The sequence below is a fragment of the Sorex fumeus genome, unplaced genomic scaffold (genome assembly GCF_029834395.1).
Source record: "Sorex fumeus unplaced genomic scaffold, SorFum_2.1 ptg000178l, whole genome shotgun sequence".
In the NCBI taxonomy this organism is placed as follows: domain Eukaryota; kingdom Metazoa; phylum Chordata; class Mammalia; order Eulipotyphla; family Soricidae; genus Sorex; species Sorex fumeus.
In genome coordinates this window covers 936,861-952,188 of record NW_026606235.1, presented here as the reverse complement: position 1 = coordinate 952,188, position 15,328 = coordinate 936,861, and positions in this window count along the sequence as shown.

The window sequence follows — 15,328 nt, the reverse complement described above, 5'->3', positions numbered from 1 at the left end:
GTAACCACTAGACGGCAGTATCTCCCCTTGGAGAACTGATCTTGCCCTTAATTTCTGCCTGGATGGTCCAAGAATAACCAATGGATCATATCCTCAACATTAGTAACTTTCTCTCACTCAATTACAGCTGCTTAGAAAAAGGAGGAAAAAGGAACTTTGGTGAGGAAGGGTCTTTTTTCTTTTAAATCTGGTTTTAAAATCAGCTTCATTTGCTGTCCTGAAATTTCATATAAATAAAGTCATTCAGAAGAAAATTTGGGGCGGGGGGTGGGGATATGGGTGAGTTGGGGGTCACACAATGCTCCGGGAATCCTCCTGGCTTTTGCACTCAGCAATCACTTTGGAGTTTCATAATATTAAACCCAAGTTCTGGCTCTGAGCCTTTGGAGCTCTGTGGCATTGGATCAGTCACTTGCCCACTCTGAATTTGGGTGACTTGCATCTGCCCCTGACAACACCCCCACCTTCCTGCTCTGACTTGGGGCACTGTGTCTGCGTCTCTTAAAGAGCCTTACTTTCTAGAACTGCCTCGTCCCCTAGGCTTGTTTGGCTGGAATTGGTCAGAGGCTTGGACGGGGTCCCTGAGGACAGAAGCAGGAAACTGCTCCGTGTGTGAGGCTGAGACTTCAGAACACAGGTCTCGCGAGGCTTTCTTCTGTCCTCTGAGTCCCAGGGCTGCCTCTGACACACTGACCGCACTGAGAGACTCGCAGCGTTGCTTTGGTCATGTTCCCACCCAAACTGCTTAAGTTGGGGTCAGAGCGATGGATAGCAGCTGACCCAGGTTCCATCTCTGGCACCCCGTATGGTCCCCGAGCCCTGCCAGGAGTGACCCCTGAGCACAGAGCCAGGAGTAAGCCCTGAGCACCACTGAGGAGAGAGAGAGAGAGAGAGAGAGAGAGAGAGAGAGAGAGAGAGAGAGAGAACAGAAAACAAAGACTATTTGTTTAATGTAGGAGTATTGCTGTTTATTCAGCCATTGATTAAGCTGACTGAATTAAAATGAGCTCCACATTACTTTTTTTTTAATTGAATCACCATGAGATACTGTTACAAAGCTTTCATGTTTGAGATTGAGCCATACAATGATCGAACACCCATCCCTCCCCCAGTGCACACTTCCCACCACCAGTGTCCCCAGTATATACTGATCCCCCATCCTAGTCCTCACCCTGCCTCCATGGCAGGCAATTTCCCTACTACTCTCTCTCTCTACTTTTGGGCATTATGTTTTGCTCGAATTTTCCCACCACCATTCAAGCCTGCCTGCCAGGGGCAGATGCTAGATCATTTATTGTCCATTGCTCACTTTTAATATCGTGGGTGCCGTGGCTGCACACTACTAGAATCCTAGATTGTAAATGATTGGGTTACAGAGATATCTCTGTAGGGCACTAATCCATTTTGGGATTCAATTGAGCGTTTCTGAACCAGGACTATTGGTGCGCTAAATGGTGCCTGGAGGCACATTGTGGTGTGACAGCCAGGCCGACAAGTGGGAGGGAAGCCAGGGAAGGACAGCCCGGCACCTCTGCGACATGTGACATGGAGACCCAGTCCTGGAATCTGCATAACTGGGCCTTGCTTGTGGAAGCTCTTGGTCACCGGGATTCTATCTGGGGTAGGCGGGGAGACTGTACCTGCTCCATCTGGGGTGCCCCAGTGAAATTGGCTCAGTATGGGGCACGGAGAGATCTCCAGCTCTGTGATGTCTTCGGGACTCACTGCTGGGTCTCTGAGTTTTGACCTCTTTTGAGACTTATTCTCTGAAGCAAGGCCAGTAATAGAGTTTACAGGGTGGCACTGGAATTGGTTCATGGGCATAACGGCCAGTGCTTCCATGTGTATTGGGATATGGAGGGAGGTAGCCCGCCCCCAACTCCGTGAAAGCCTGGAGGTTTCAATCACAAAACCTGCATACACGAATTTTCAACAGATTATATCTTGGTGAGGTACATCCTGAGACCATGGAGTCAAGCGGGGGGTTGGAGGCGATTTTGGATTGTGGAAGCAAGTGGCTGCTGGGGGCTCTGCCTGGGCATGCACAGGCCAACCTGCACCCCAGTCTGTTCAACCAAGCATGGGTCTGAGATTAACTGTGTTTTTTTCTTTTTTATCTTTTTCAAGATTTATCTATGGGTCTCTGAAATAAGACCAATAAATGAGCTTGTATAGCTGAGCCAGAGGTGGTTTGTGGGCATGGCTCCCATGTACCTAACTTTTGGCCATTTAATTTCTTGGTAAACTTGGTGCCAAGTTTTGGGGTCCGGCCAAAGGCACAGTGGCAATTTTGGGGTGTCAGGAAGCCAGGCTGCTGATGCACTTGCCCCTCAGGTACAGGTTGACCTGTTGGAGGCACTATACCCCTAATGAAGACTATATTTAGGCTTTTTTTTTTTTGGCAAGGGAGTGTGCAGATGCAGACACAGGAAGTGACCTTCCTGGCTCCCAGAGCCTGTGGCCTATGCATGACAGAGCTGTGGATTCGGGCCTGTCTGAGTCCTCAATCAAATCTTTGCCATCTTCCCTGAACAAGGTCACAATTGTCTCACACCACATTGGAGAGGAAAGGTTCTGTCTGGCTAAGACAGCAAGGAGGTGGACACGGTGGGAAAAAACATATGAGTAAATTTAATTCCATCCAGGTTTAGGGGAGGAGTTTGCTTGGGGGGAACACACCTAGCAGTGGTCTGGGTTTACTCCTGGCTCTGTGCTCAGGGATCGCTCCGAGAGGGATTCGGGGGGGGGGGCATATGAAATGTTGGGGACCAAACCCGGGTTGGGCACCAGCAAGGCAAGCACCTGACCGGCTGCACTATCTCTCTGGGCCCTGTTTGTTTCTTGTCTTTGTTTCTGAGCCACACCTGGCTGTGCTCAGGACTTAGCTCCTCGCTCCATGATAAGGATCACTGCTGGCGGTGCTCCGGGGACTCCAGGAGGTGCTCAAGATCAAACCTGGGTCAGCTGCAGGCAAAGCAAGTGTCTGACCCCCTCTACTAGGTCTCTGGCCTGGTTCAATCCAGTTTACAACCTGGTCTAATTTGACAACTTCGATACACTCTTGCAATTTCTCGAGTTCCAAGAGACTTGATCTTTTTGGCAGCTTCGCTCAGTCTTCGGATTTCTCTTCTTCTCCCCTTGCCTCTCCCAATACACCAACCGGGCCAAAGATGAGAAAGTCAGCTAGTTGGCTGGCATCTGCTAGAAATTCAAATGACTGGGGTTTGTCCTCCCCAAACACCCGCTAATTTCCCGCTCTGTCTAGTTGCCACTTAACTGACCTGGTCTCCCAAGATCTGTTGAGGTTTCATGATAATATCAGGCATCTCATACCAGTTCTCAAGTTCTCTGCAGTTTTGTTGCTGCTCTACCCCCACTACAATGGATACCAAAAAAACGGGCCTGCCAGCTCTCCAGTCAATGTCTAGACAACCTAGATTTAACATAGTGCCAAACCCTGAGTGATACTCAGGTGTCGTGCTTTGTTATTGAAATGCTTCCATGCTAGTGGGTAAAGAGTTATGAGCCAATGGGGCTGGAGCAATAGCACAGCAGGTACGGCGTTTGCCTTGCACGCGGCCGACCCGAGTTCGATTCCCAGCATCCCTTATGTTCCCCTGAGCCAGGGGTAATTCCTGAGCGCAGAGCCAGGAGTGTAACCCCTGTGCATTGCCGGGTGTGATCCAAAAAGCAAAAAAAAAAAAAAAAGAGTTATGAGCCAAGCCCGTTCTGCTGCCTTAGATATATCCCCAGGACACACTCCAACCAGAAACCAAAGGGTTAACACCTGGTGCAGCAAGTAGCCCTCCCTCACCCGAGACTGTTCCCTGTTCAGCATCCCTTCAGCTATGAAGTATTTCCAAGGTCAACACTCTTTGTTGGCCTGGCAAGGCTGGGTTCATTCTCTAACTCCAAGAGAGATCTGAGTTCTCTGAATGCCTCAAAGGACAGTGGACAAGAAACCTTCTGCTGTTGGCATTGCCTCGACTTATCCAACATGTCTGCTCTACTCTGGGCTCATCCCCAGGAAGAAGTTGGCAGACAAAGAGGGTCTTTCCCATCTTCATTTCTCTTAAACTCAGCTCCTAAAGGGGGGTGAGACCAGACAGATACTTCATTCCCAGCTTCCCTTACATCAAGAACAACCATGTGCTGGCAAGGGATTTGCCTCTACCTGCCATGGATGAGGTCTGGTTTTCATCCATGGTACAGAGAGAGAGAGAGAGAGAGAGAAAGAGAAGGAAGAGGGAGAGACAGAGACAGAGAGAGAGGGAGGGAGGGAGGGGGAGACAGAGAGAGAGAGGGAGACAGAGAGGAAGGAAGGGAGGGAGAGAGAGACAGAGAGAGGGAGAGAGGGAGAGAGAGAAGGAGGGAGAGGGAGAGACCGAGACAGAGAGAGGGAGGGAGGGAGGGAGGGAAGGAAGGAGGGAGGGCGGGAGGGGGAGAGAGTGAGAGGGAAAGAGAGGGAGGGAGGGAGGGAAGGAGGGAGAGGGAGGGACGGAGAGGGAGAGAGGGAGGGAGGGAGAGGGAGAAAGAGACAGAAAGAGGGAGAAAGGGAGGGAGGGAGGGGGAGAGAGCGCCTATATGACAGTTCTGGCCTATGAAAAATCTGCTGAGGGTTACTAAGAACCTGATAAAAGTCCAAACAACCCCCACTCCCCCTTCCTGCTTTAAACAACCTTTTATGGGTCTGAAGAAGACCAGACTTAGAGCATTTGCCTTGCAAGTCAGCAGTCACGAGTTAAAATCCCTGGTGCCCCACATGTGCTAAGCAAGAGTTTAGTAGCTCTACTGCTGAAGCTCTACTACTGGATGTTGCCCCCAGCCCCACAGCCACTCGCAGTGGTCCACATCCAGTGGTGTGTGTTGCACCCCTCACAAGCACTACAGCCAAGAAGACACATGAGCCCCATGTCAAAAAATATGACCCCTGAAAGCATGTGTGAGCACTGCCCCCAGCAAGCAGCATTACATGGTCTCAACTAAGAGTGTGCAGCCCCCTCAAGACCCTGGGTGGGCACAAGTAAAGGAACAGCAGAGTTCAGTGAACGCCACGCCCAGTGCTCAACCAACACAATTGCAGAGCCACCTGCAAGCACCTGTGTGTGTGAGCCCAACACACCCCAACATCCACAGCAAGGCAGGAGGGGAAGGACAGAGGGCGTATCAACACACACTGTAGCACTGTAGCACAGTCCTCCTGTTGTTCATCGATTTGCTCGAACGGGCCCAGTAACATCTCCATTGTGAGACTTGTTGTTACTGTGTTTGGCATACCGAATACGCCACGGGTAGCTTGCCAGGCTCTGCCGTACGGGCGAGATACTCTTGGTAGCTTGCCGGGCTCTCCGAGAGGGGCGGAGGAATCGAACCTGGGTCTGCCGGGTCATGCACACAAAAAAATCCACCAAACCAATGTTTCCATGTTTCCATGCTCCACCCACAAAATGCTAAAATAGATGACAAAAGACCCTATACAGATGAACCTCTTACTCACCAAGGCAAGACAGCATCTCATTCACCAGAATCTAGTGACTCCACCATTATTCACCTTATTATAATTGACGGACTACTAATGAAAAAGTATTTTGCTAGCGCAAAATTAACTCTACATTTTCTTCTCATATTCCTTCTACAAAGTCCTCATCTCCTGTAATTATAATTATGCCATTTAATGGCCAAGGAGGTTTGCAGAGGTTAAGTTAAATTTTGTTTGTTTGTTTTGTTTGGGGACCACAGCCAGTGGTGATCAGGGCTCAATCCTAGCTCTGAGCTTGGGGATCATGCCTAGAGGGGTTTGGCGGGCCATTTGTGTGTGTGTGTGTGTTTGTGTGTGTGTGTGTGTGTGTGAGAGAGAGAGAGAGAGAGAGAGAGAGAGAGAGAGAGAGAGAGAGAGAGACTGAAAGAATTGAACTTGGGTCAGCTGCATACAAGACAAGCACCTTCCCCACTGTTCTAGAAATCGAGTAATTTTTGCAGAGTTAGACAGAGAAAACTAAATGAGAGAATAGGAACCATTGGTCACAAAGCCCCATCTTCCCAGGCACTTCCACTCCCTTCCACTAACTATGCATCCCACACCTTCCTTTGGGGCTGGGGCATAGTGAATAAGCAACCAGGGAAGACAGTGGTCGGTGTGTGTTTTATTGAAGAGCCAATGTGCCAGCACCCCCATCAGCTACACCTGCTGAAGACTGGGGCGCAGCTGAGGCTTGCTTCTCTAGGAGACGCAGCTCAAGGTAGCATCTGGGCACAGATGCATATAGGTTTCTTGCTTCAAGCAGTAAATCCGGCAGTTCCCTTGGTCCCTCCAGCATCGTTTGATGTGCAAAGGAAGATTACAGATCACAGAAGAGTCCTGGAGTTACAGCTGGGACCAGTGTCCACAGGTCTGAGCCCAGACCAATGGCTAGGCCACAAGTGAAGTTAGTTCAGTGGGCCCACTTAGCTCTCAGGTCTTTTGTTGGACTGTCAGACCCAAAATAGACCTGAGATCCCAGGTGCGACCCCTTGTCACTGATTTAAGCACAGATTAAAGTGAAGTCATGAGTCAAGGGTCAGATCACTCAGGACAAGTTAGACCACAGAGCCCAAGTTGATATCAAGTCACTGGTTAGATGAAGAGTCTTAAAGTCCCAAGTCATATGCCAGGCCACAGGACACGGGCTCTGAGCAGAGCTCCAGCGTGATACTAGGTTTATGGGATAGACCACTAATCACCGATGAGGTGGCTACCTAAACCCAATCCAGGGTTTAGGCTCTGTCCAGGTTAACCCATGGATCACCAAATAGACACTCACACATTAGACTCATTTCTTGCAGAGTTTAATCCACACCTTGGGAACACTCTAAGTGCTTTTTAAAAATAATAACATTAGCATTAGAGTTGAACACATGACAATCCCTGTTATACAGAATAGGAAACTGAGGCACACAAAGGTTAACACATTTGACCAGGTAACACAGTCACTAAGGAACAGACACAGGATTTCAATTCAGACTTATGTTAGCTCGAGATACACCCCACCATTATGCAAACTATTGCACATAGAGAATACTAGGATTTGGTGAGGGAATTTCAAGCCAGGTGCCATGGGAGAGGAAGTCCTTCCCTGTCCCCAAGTTTTCTTGCTTACAGCATGGGATGGGGTATCTTTCTCTTATATTCATTCAACAGACCTGGGATTACTCAGGAACCACAACAACCAAGATGGTCTGCTCCCTCAAGCATCTCCCAGCAGGAGAGATCCTTGATAACATGAGCGAATAGATGTGGTAGGTAGAAATGCAAATATCACAGAGACCGGCAGCTTGCGGCAGAAAAGTGAATGGACCATGCAATAAACTACGGCGCCATGCCTCCCCAGGAGGGAAAGGGTGTTGCTCCCTTCCACCTTTATCCTCCCCAGCAGCAAGGTGGCCGCTGCCTCAGAGCTTATAGGAAAGCCAGGTATGAGCCGGCGGTGAGGGGGCAACTGCAGTCTCATGGGAAGGGGGGCCGTACTGGCTCGTCCTTCACGCCCTACCTAGGTCATGAGTTGCCCCCCATGAGTGGCTCTCCAGCACAGCCATAATACCAGACACACAGAAACCAGTCTCGTAATTATCTGGCCCTTTCCAGAAATCCAAAATCATTATATGATTCTCATAACCAGCTATAGAAAGTATTTCACAATGCCTTTTCAGCAATTCTGATTGTTGGGGGGGGGGGATTCTAAACAATAATTGTGCATCTTTTGTCGAAATAATGAATGTAATCAATGTAGAGAAAAGTTAAGTAAAAATCATCTGCCTCACAGGCATTGGGAGGGGTGGGAGGAGGGGTATTTTGGGGTTCTTGGTGGTGAAAAATGAGTACTGGCGAAGGGAAAGGTGCTTGATCATTATATGACCGAGACTTAGACCTGAAATCTTTGTAACTTTTCCCACAGTGTTTCAATAAATAAATATAAGAAGAAAAATAAATAAAATTATGAAAAAAAAGTAAGGTGGAGTTCATGCCCAATTCAATCAGCTAATCTGTGGCTGAATAAATAGCAGTACTCCTACATAAAAAAAAAAAAAGAAATGCAAATATCAGGGGGTTGTGGGGCCAACCAGGGCATCTGGAAGAAAAGGAGAGGATCACCACTTAGACAGATCTGTTCATTAGATGCTTCTAGAACATGACCCATGACTCAGAAGAACCAAGACCAGGGAGTAGGGGTGTGGGGGACCAAAGGTAAAGACTTCCCTGACTGGACCTACATTTAAAAAGATCCCATGCTAATGAATTTTGGAGCCAACCAGCTCGCCCAGAGATGTCTCTGGACCTTGTGCCAGGCTGATTTCACCAGGGTGCCTCGCATGGGAGCAGGCATCATCCTCCACCTTCCTCAAATGAACCCCGGTAGCTGCAAACCTCCAGAGCCCAATGAAAAGCTCAGATACGGTACGTGGGACCAGTGACTAAAAACTCCAGGCCTCATAGAATTGGGGACAGGCCACTCCTTCCTGTCTCTCCGTCCCTTTGGGATCCTGGCTGTCAACCCATGAACTGCCTTGGGCGCCATTTAATGCATTAATGGCCATGATCCAGAGACTCACAAAAGAATCTCAGAACCGAGCAGTTCACTGCAGAGATGTCTCTGGACCCCAACTGTCACTGTCACTGTCACTGTCACTGTCCTCCCATTGTTCATCGATTTGTTCGAGCAGGCCCAGTAACATTGTAAGACTTGTTACTGTGTTTGGCATATCAAATACATCACAGGTAGCTTGCCAGGCTTTGCTGTGCAGGCTAGATACTCTCGGTAGCTTGGTGGGCGCTCCGAGAGAAGCAGAGGAATTAAAGGCAGAGGAATTGAACTCAGGTTGGCCCGGGTTGGCTGTGTGCAAGGCAAAGCCCTACCCACTGTGCTATCGCTCCAACTCCTAAAATTAAAAAATTGGGGGAAAAAAAGATCCCAGAAACCTCACACGACACTTGGTCCAACTTGCATGCTACCCGGTCCTGTTCACCAGCCAGATAACCTTAGGATGATGCCCAGCTGGTCTCAAGGTCTCTACGTGGGAACTCAAGTGGAGTGCATGCCTTGTATATAAGAAGCCCCAAGTTGAATTCCTGGCACCACAAAGCCCCCCTAAGCACCACCAGAAATAGCTCTGGAGGCCCCTCGCACCAGTCATGGCCCTGGAGGTGCCTCTGTCCCAGAGTAGCATCATATCATTGGACCCGATCATTGACACACCCGCTGGGTTGACTGAGTACCTCCAGAAGTGACCCTGAGCCCAAACTCTGAAGAGGGTGAGGAGTATACAGGTTTAAAGTGTATTCTCCAGCTGGTCAATGTCTGGAATCTACCACAACTGTGTGTAGGGAGGAGGGTAGGTAAGAGAGAAGGGACCAGTATGACAATCACGATCACAATCATCCTGTTGTTCGTCAATTGCCTTGAGCAGGCACCAGTAACGTCTCCTTCTTCCTAGCCCTTAGATTTTAAAAGAGCCATAGTCAAGGCTCTTTCAGGGCTAGGAAAATAAGACCTATCATTGTTACTGGTATTTGGCATATTGAGTACGACACGGGAAGTTTGCCAGACTCTGCCGTGCGGGCAGGATACTTTTGGTAGCCTGCCGGGTTCTACAAAGTAAAAAAGAGATAATAAGATGTCACGCGGCCACAAATGCCCCACCAGACTCTGCCCCACCAGCTGCTGCCGGCGCCAGGTGGTCCCATCAACAGCCAAGACCCAGAGACTATAAAACCCAGCTCCCAGAAGAGAACAGCACAGAGTCTCCTGCCCCTGTGCCTGGCTGTCCTCACTGGGGCCACTTGGTGAGGGGCAGGTTGAGTTTCCCTCCCTACCCCGAGCAGAGCCCCAGCAGCCGAAGACCTCCAGAACCAGCCACGGCCATGCTGAGACCACTCTCCACACGCATGAAGGTATCGGCAGAGGAACAAAGGCATGCAGGTCCTGGGGCTGAGATCTCCAAGCCTGCTCAGATCGGGACTGGGCCTTCTCCACCCTGATCCCCCATCTTCCAGTAGGTAGGCGTTACCAGTATGACAATAGTTGGAAATGATTGTGTTGGAAAAGAACTGAGTATTGAAAGTTGGTAAAGGGTACATGATAACCTTGAAAGGTTATACTGAAGTATCTGTATTGCCGTTATACTGAAGTATCTGTATTGCCAACCACAATGCCCAAAAGGAAAGAGAGAGAGAGAGAGAGAGAGAGAGAGAGAGAGAGAGAGAGAGAGAGAGAGAGAAGTGCTTGCCACAGAGGCAGGCTGGTGGGCTAGAGGCGGGGGAGTTGGAGGATGCTGGAAGGGTGGAAGGGAAAAAACTGGGGAAATTGGGGCTGGGAAATGTACACTGGTGGAGGGATGGGCGTTCAGTCATTGTATGACTGAATCTCAAAAAATTAAAAATTAAAAATTAAAGTGTGTTTTCCACCCAACTCCCACTGCCTGTGCTCAGATCCCCAGATCCCCCCTCAGCCACTCCCGAGTCTCCAGGTCATGGCGCCTTCCTCTGGACAGCTTCTACCAGAGGCCAATGGCTGTGGCTTTAACCACATTAGCACTGGGCATGCAGTAAACAAACATTCAGCAAATGGCAAGTACAGTTATCAAAAAGGACAGGGAGCTGGAAGGAGCAGTGCAGGTTCTAGGCCAAGCCCTCTCAATTTCACAGATGAAGACGACGGGGGATTTATCCCACTTCTGACCATAGTGGAGACTTGGGGGGCAGTGACAGATCCAAGATCCTGGGTGGGATTCAGTGAGGGCAGTTCCTAGAGCTCCTCTTAATACATCGGCACTTATAACTGCCCCAAAGTCAGGACACAAAAATTGTTACTTTTGCCTGCAGTACACAGGGTCCCAAACTTACCCTACTAATCTACTTTTAGGGGGGGAAATTTTTGCTCAGAACCCCCTGACCACGAAAACTACCTGGAAATCTACCCATTTTGTTTTTGTTTTTTTGGGGGGCCACACCTGGCAAGTTACATTAATGGCTATGATGTCTCTGATCTCAGGGATCACTCCTGGCGGAGCCCAGAGGATCATACAGTGTGCTGAGGATCAAACCAGATTGGCCGCATGCAAGGCAAGCGTCCTACCTGCTGTACTATCTCTCTGGAACATACCTTATTTTTCTTTTGAAGGTGATTTGACCCTATCTGGGGGTACTCAAGGCTTACTCCTGGCTCTGTCCTCAGTGGTCACTCCTGGCAGTGTTCGAGGGACCATATGTGGTGCTGGCGCTCAAACCTGGGTAGCCACATGCAAGGCAATTGCTCTGCCCACTGTACTATCTCTCCAACCCTAAAAGGCAATCTTCTTTAGAGAAGAAACAAAGCACCCCCCAACTGCACCAATCATCTGCCACCCCCAATCACCCCAGACCCTGGGAAAGCCTGGTTTTGTTCACTCGGGAACCACTGGCCTCTCTGTCATGCCCACTTCTCTGACTTCATCTCTCCTCCTCTTCTCTTGTGCTCCCCACCCCCGTGACACCAGCACCCTGCTTCTCCTCAGAGTCCTCATCACCCTCCTGCCTTCTCCGTCTGCAGCGCTGCCCCGGCCTGGAAAGATCTACCTTGTCTTAGGACAGGGTGCAGGTCTCTGCACGAACCCACTTTATACAAGCCTAGTAGCTGCAGGGCCAGGGAGGCAGTCAATGAGCTGAGCGCAGACTTTGCATGTTTGAGGCCCAGGCGCAGGCCTGTTACTGAATGGTGCCCTGTGACCACCTGGAGTGATTCTGAGCACCACTGGGTGTGACCCCAAAACAAGAGAACAAAAATGACATACAGGGCTGGAGCAATAGCACAGCGGGTAGGGTGTTTGCCTTGCATGCGGCCGACCTGGGTTCAATTCCCAGCATCCCATGTGGTCCCCTGAGCACTGCTAGGAGTAATTCCTGAGTACATGAGCCAGGAGTAACCCCTGTGCATTGCCGGGTGTGACCCAGAAAAACGCCAAAACGAAACAAAACAAAACAAATATATACATTTCCCTGGGGAAGGAAGGGACAGGTGACAATTGCTGGCATGAGGTGATGAATACGTGGACGAGGGGGGTGGAATTATACTATTTTTCACTTATGTTCTAAATTTTTCTAAAATAAAAGGATTGCTTTTAAGAACATGCAGCATTACACTTTTCCTAGTTGGCCAAATTTTACGTTTTTCTATAATAAATTTTTAATTTGCCTTCTTCTTAATCTCTCCGCTTTGAAGTTCATCTGAAATTTCCCGAATTAAAAGCTGAAAAGACAAACCAGAGCAGAGGTTTCCTGAGCCCCCAGGCTCTCCTCAGCCCCCACACACATCCGGCACCCAAGCTCCTTGTCCTGCTTTCCTTCTCAGCACACAACACTCCCACCTCAGTCTGTGTGTGTTTGGTTATTTCCTGAAATATCAGCCCCATGAGAACCAGGACCTTATTTTCTTCCACTGCTGAGTCCCTAGTCATTGTCATAGAGCCCTGATGCGCCAGAAACGCTTTTCGGGTGAAGAGTAGTTGAGGGAATCCTACTGTAAAGTTTAGGAAACTGAGGGACAGGCCCACTGAACAACTCGCTGTAAAGCTGCTCAACAAATCAGATGCAGTCACGACTCATTCCTATGCCCTCACACACGCACACACTCACTCACACAACACTCACACATACTCACACACTCACACACACTCACACAGCACTAACACACACTTACACATACGTCCTTACACATCTTCACACACACTCACACAGCACCTACACAGCACTTACACTCACACACTCTCACACTCACACAGCACTCACACACACTCACAAACATATCCTCACACACTCACTCACACACACTCACACACATCCTCACATGCTCATACACACTCACACAGCACTCACACACACTTACACACATCTTGCACTCACACACAGATACTCACTCTCACACATTCACTTTCTCACACATTCATATACATATTCACACACTCACAACTTATTTTGAAACTCAGAGACATACACAAATACACACACATATATATGCATTCACTCATACAACATACCACATACACACACTTAAACACATGTACACACACTCATACATACACATATTATACACACATCACATTAATACACCACATACAGATGATATGTACGCACATATATGTATACATAAACCACATATAATCACATACCACATACACACTTAAACACATGTACGCACACTCACCCACACATATACATATATTACACTCACTCAACACATACACACACTACATTCATATACCACACATATACATACACATGCCACATATATAGCTACATACACACACTCATGCACACACATAAACACACAATACCATTTACACAGACACACGCCACATACACTTACACATACCACACACACATTTACACACATATGCACACTGTACATACATCACACACCACATAAACTCACTCACATGCACACACTCATTCACACACACACACACACACACACACACACAGACACTCGCTCACACATGGACTCCTACCTGGAAGCACAAGATCCAGGGTCAGGAGAATCATAAGGAGCAGAAACAGCTGATCATGACCACGGGGCTTCTGGGAAAACAGGAGAGCACAGGAATCATGCAGGCTGAGTCCCGCCTGGGCCGCAGACTCTACGGGGCTGCAGACCAAGGCAGCAGTGTGGGCAGTGGGTGAGCTAAGGGGCAGTGTGTGCCTCGCGCTCCCAAGGATGAGACTGGAGCTCTGCCAGCTCTGAGGGGAACTGGTCATCTATACCTGAGCTGGGAGGCAGGAAACAATGTCCGGGGGCCTGAAAGGGTCCCTTCCCCCACCAGAGATGGAGGAGATGGCCTTCGCTCCAGGGGGACCTGGTTCAACACCAAAGTTATTGGTCTCTCGGGGCCAAAACTATTCTCCAGGAAATGGCTCTAAGTCCAAATACCTTGGTCTTTCCCTTCCTTAAGCTCAGGCATGGAGACGGAACCCACAGACCCTTTCAAACAGAAAGTAGGTCGTTCGATGGACTCTGAAAACGAGACGATGGATAGGACCTACTGCACCAAGGGCCGTGGCTACCTAGTCCACAGAAAATGAACTGAAATCGCTCATCGATTCCCACAGTGCCACAGGTATCCGGACCAGCAACCAGTAGCAGTATGTGAGGACTGTCCAAAATGTACGTTCTCAAGTTCTCCCCAAACCCAACGAAGAAAAAGCTGAGGGTGGGTTTTAGAAAGCAGCTACAGTACTTGCTTGTTTAGCCCCTGCAAGGAATTTTAATGCACTTTGAAGTTTTGAGAGCCCTGGAGGTATGCAAGCATCTGAGCAGAATCCTGAAAGATGAGCAGGGGCGAGGCAGTTCCAGGAATAAAATGTACCTGGGAGCGCGGGTCCGGCCACAGTGAGGGGTGTGCTGGGCAGAGATTAGCAGTGAGCCCAAAGAGGACAGGAGCCAAGCCTGGACAGGCCCTGCATGTCAAATCTAGGCTTCTGTACCGTAGACAACTAAGATTTGCAAAGCTTTTTAACTTCTGCACCTTAGACAACCAAGTTTTTAGCAAAGATGTAAGCTGGGCAGATTTCAGTTTCAAATGAAGAAACTGAAATCCAAAGAAGGAAAGTGACTTGACTAAAATCCCACCGCAATTAAGTTGCAGCACTGGGACCGAAGCCACAGTTGCCTCCCTCCCAGACAATGTATGATGCCGCGCATACCACACAGCCCATCCTGTGGTGGGAAAGAGACGCTCAGAGGGCCAAGGCGTGGCAGGAAGCCAGGCATGAGTGGGTTCAGCTTCATACCCAGATTCTGCGTGGGCTCAGCTAATCGACCCGGTTGCTGTGGGAATTGCTTTGAGCTGGACACCTGGAACCCGTCAGCCACAACAATGAGCCCACTCACAGGTACAGCCTGGTGTCTGGGGCCCCCACAAACACAGTACCACTAACCAGGATCAAAAAGTAGGGACCCTCCTAAAAGAGATCCTGACCTGTGGATGGCTAAAGCCACCACTTCAGGAACAGGAGAGATAATACAAGCAGGTAGGGCACTTGCCTTGCGTGTGGCTGATCTGGGTTCAGTCTTCAGCATTACATATGGTCCCTGAAATGTCCCAGGAGTGACCCCTGAGAACAGAGCCAGGAGTAAGCCCTGAATACAGCCAAGTGGATCCCAAAACCCAAAATAAACAAAACATTAAAAATAAATTAAATCCCCAGGTCCCTCTGCCAAGATCACAAAGTGTCTCCTCCTACCTACACACCTGTTGTTGCCACTGCTGTAAGATCGTCTCTGCGAGGGAAAGGGACCTGAAGCTCACAGCCAGAGACCTGAGT